A 4454-nucleotide genomic window follows, 5' to 3' on the forward strand; every position below is an offset into this window, starting at 1 on the left:
ATAGTAAGCTAGTGGTAAGTGAAGAGTCAGAGTGAAGTGTACTACTAAGGAAGAATATTAAACTACAGAAGCTGTGCAAAGTGTTTACATATCTCCCTCCCACGGAGTCTCCTGACGGCGACACGGAACCCAAGTGACACGTCCGGCATAACAATATGTGTAACGTGATGCGCAATCTTGACTAGTATGATGCAAGAGTCTGTGGCGAGAGGTGCAGGGGTTGGGACTTGGGAGACGAGAGTCACGAGCAAGGAGCAAGCATCAAAGTTTCCAAGTCCTTGGAAGTGTGCTCAAGGAGTCCCAAGCGTGCGAGAAACCTTGGGCATGTTTCACGAAAGCTCCCAAGCCTTGGAACTCTGCATATCTCGCTCGCCGCCTTGGGAGGCCGTGCGGGGTCTCCCAAGCGCTCCCAAGGAAGGTTCCAAGCGTCAGACTGTAAACATGGCAGCCCGTGAACAACCCCGCCAGCACCGACCAAGGAATTTTCGCCCGAGAAGGGACATCTTTAACCCTCTCGCGCACAGTAAGATACTAGAACATGCGCAAATAAAAATAGAGGAAAAATATATATAAACAATAGACACTCGTTTCAAGTCTCCGTATAGAGTATTGTAGACAATAAATCCTAAGTACCAACTCTTCCCCACTTGCTATCTCGAAATTTTGTGGGCCAACTGTTTTAGCCGAATATATGTTTCGAAGCGGAATTTAGTGAGGATTCTTATGGTATCCTCAAAATCTTCGTACGCCTATTAGTTCCTGAGTTACACCAAGAAAACTGTATTTTTTCCTCTCCCGTCAGAGTAGGCTAACAACTAAAAATCGCTCCACGTTCCTCATTTACGTTCCTTAGAAAGGTTGCCATATGTTACCTCTAAGAAATTTATCCCAACAAATGACACTCCAAATTTTATGCACTTTCACCGAAAATTTAATTTTTAATCATTTTTTTTTTTACTTTTATGACGCGTTTCGCGTCATCGTGCGCCAGGACCTTTTACTTTGATGACGCGAAACGCGTCATCGTGCGCGAGAGGGTTAACGAGTACAATGACACCGAGTTCAAGAAGAGGTACAGGGTGGATCGTGCTGGCCTGTTGTTCGTCACTGACTTGGTGCGACACGTGATTGGCAACAGGACTGAGAGGAGCCGTGCGGTCACAGCGGAGCTGAAAGTGGCGTTGACTCTGCGATACCTCGCCACCGAGAAAATGCAGCAGTGCAGCGCAGATGACTTTGGAGTTTCCCGGGCCACAGTCAGCAGAATCATCACCCAGACCGTGGATGCTCTCGTGACACAAGAGAATATGAGGCGGTTCATGGGCTTCCTTTTAAACCGGGGGAGCAGCAGAGAATGAAGGCGGAGTTTGCCGAAATTGCTGGTTTTCCCGGTGTGGTGGGTGCTGTTGATGGCACCCACGTAAGAATAGTGGCCCCACATGAGCACGAAGAAGTGTACGTCAACCGCAAGAACTACCACAGCATCAATGTGCAAGTGTTATTTGATGCAGAGTACAAGCTGCGGGCCATGGTGGCGAGGTGGCCAGGGTCTACTCACGACTCACTAATGTTTGTTTACACGGTGGTGCCGTGTAATTTAGGTTAATTGAAGACATATTAGACGTCAAAGCGACGCGGAAGATTGGCTACGCTGGTTACTCCCAAGACCGCCCCCAATCCTACTTGGAAGTGCTTGTGCGCCACAAGAAATTCTCCCAACTGTGCGTGACGTCACCACGCTTGGGAGAGCACTATGATGAAACCCACCCCAGGAGAGGGGGCCTCAATGGGAGACCATGGGCGGGTGGTGGTGTATGTCGGTTCCAACAGATGGCGCAGGAGCAGCGTTGTTTACATCCCGGCGCCCCCCCCCCCCCCCTCAAGACATCCAATCCAACCTCCAGTACCCCATCAGCGGTGTTGCTACATGGGATCAAGCAGCAAATGTTGCTACTTTTTTTCTTCAGTCTGGTTATTCCCCATTTTAAATAAAAAAAGAATATAGGGAGATAAATATTAAAATGAACAGTAAGAACTATATATATTTACCAGGTAGATATAGCCTGACTGCATGTCATGAGTAATGCTATTATCTTACCGCAATTCCTATACCTATTACTACTTTCTCTGCATTTGTGGGAGGCTAGCAGTGGTTAGATGTATTTTATTATGTGTTCAACCTTTCTGTATACATACTGGATTCTGGAATGAACCAAGGTTGTAGTCCTACTGGCGTTCTTTCAAAACTATGTGATCATGTTTTTCTTCAAACTCATTGTTTTAACACGCACGCTGATTTCCATCAGTAATGATTTACATTGAATCATTTGTTTGTAGGGAAAAGAGTGGGTGGATATAATTATCTCGGTCTAACTTATACTGTTAAATTTATTATACCACTATTCGTAGAAATATCATTGGACCGTATTGGCTTTCCGTGCAGCGACGCACTCGGAGACTCGGGGAAACACAACGAAAGTACTATTGTGACTTAACTCGGTTCCTCTTTTCTATATCGGAAAAAAATAATACTGGTTGTCCTTTGGAGCCAAACGTTAAAACGTGGTATTTGCTGGTAAGAAAAAAAATGTAATTACCCTTTGCTGGCAAAGTTTTAAGGTTTGCGTCTGTCTGTGGTGTGTGACCACTGAGGGCGCGGGCCGCAGCCTCTTCCTGAGCCACCCAAAACAGGGAGAAAACAGTGGGAGGTTTCGCATTTTTCTTATGTTGCTCTTCAGCAGTTTAAGAATGATGTAATTTCCTGTTAAATAATTGTTAGTTTAAGTACCTGTAACTATTTTCACTTCTGGTCTCAAGATAAGTGATTTAGAGACGCCTTAATCCTTGTTGGAGGCAGCGCCGAAAACCAAGCCCTCAAGTGTACGCACTACGCAAACCTTCCTGTAGAAGTCGGGGCAACTCGACAGAATCTAACCCCACCCTGGTGACAGAACGACAAACAAAAACCTGATACCAACTACCACTGAAGGGGCTCTAGGGGCTGTGGCCCCACAGCCTAACTAGCCCAATAAAACCATCCAAGAAGAAGCCATTGTAAACAAAGTCTCCCCGGCCGGGCACTGCTCCTGTCTCTCGACCCTCTAGAATTGCCCTCGGCGCCTTCAGGTCATCTCCCACCCTGGCCCTGCAGGCAGAGGCAGGCCTTTCTTCACTATAGTATCCCCAATCTATCGAGTCCATCCTGGCGGTGCCCTTTTCGGGGCTTTCCCTTTTGCGGCGATGCCAAGTGTACAAGCAGCAATTATTGTCTTATTGTTAGATTAACGTGAAATGAAACTTCATAATAGTGCACTTATATAAATTTATAATGAGGATGTATAGGGGGCTTTGAATATTGTTCTAGTGGAATGATGACAATGACTTTGTATAAATACCACAAAATGTGGTCGCTGTGTTTTGCAGTGCTGCCGTTTTTTGAGGCTGGGTCATGGGTACATTGACCGCTTTAATCCGCAGGTAAACGAGAGGTCAGTTCTCATGATAACACACACACACACACACACACACACACACACAGAGAGAGAGAGAGAGAGAGAGAGAGAGAGAGAGAGAGAGAGAGAGAGAATACTCTTCATTTGTATGGTTTGAATCATTCTTTTGTCGATTTATGTATTTATGTATATATGCATGTATCTGTGTGTGTGTGTGTGTGTGTGTGTGTGTGTGTGTGTGTGTGTGTGTGTGTGTGTGTGTGTAAGTGTGAGAAGCGAGATTAGAAAAAAACATTTAACAAGAAAGAAATACAAGTCTCAATGAGGAGGATGAGGAAGTAATGAGTAAAAGGGTGGGAGAAAGAGAGAGAGAGAGAGAGAGAGAGAGAGAGAGAGAGAGGTGGGGTGGGGCCGTAGGGAGAGAGAGGGAAAGGGAGAAAGGACAAAATTTCCCACTTCCGTACTAAGCCTTTAATTGCTGGTAGTAGACTTGGCATCGCCGCAAAAGGGAAAACCCCGTCTCGGGGCACCGCCAGGATGGACTCGATAGTTTGGGAATACTATAGACCACAGGCGCAACACCAAGACGGTCACCACCTATCACAAAGTGACAACCTCTCCCCGCTCCTCGCCAGCCCATCCCAAGACGGACGTGACCCGCTCCATGACACCCCAAACATAGCGCCACTTCCCGTGGTGCCCCACACAACCTGACACACAAACAAATAAGGGAAGCCTGACACCAGAACACTTCATGCTGCACTGCCCGAGATTTCACTCTCTTCACACCCTGGCCTTCACTCCCTTCCCACCCTTCCCACAAACAAAGTGACTGTGAAAGCAGTCCTCAGTACATATGGTAGCAATATAAATAAAATAAAGCTTGCGGTTACACATTGAAGCCCTTACTGTGTCTCACCACTTTTAAACATGCATCGGTTAATCTTGAAGTAACGGCAGCCATTTCGCTTAAGGTTAACACTGACTTTGTGTTGTATTTAA

Source organism: Eriocheir sinensis, chromosome 12, assembly GCF_024679095.1.
Source record: "Eriocheir sinensis breed Jianghai 21 chromosome 12, ASM2467909v1, whole genome shotgun sequence".
Taxonomy (NCBI): domain Eukaryota; kingdom Metazoa; phylum Arthropoda; class Malacostraca; order Decapoda; family Varunidae; genus Eriocheir; species Eriocheir sinensis.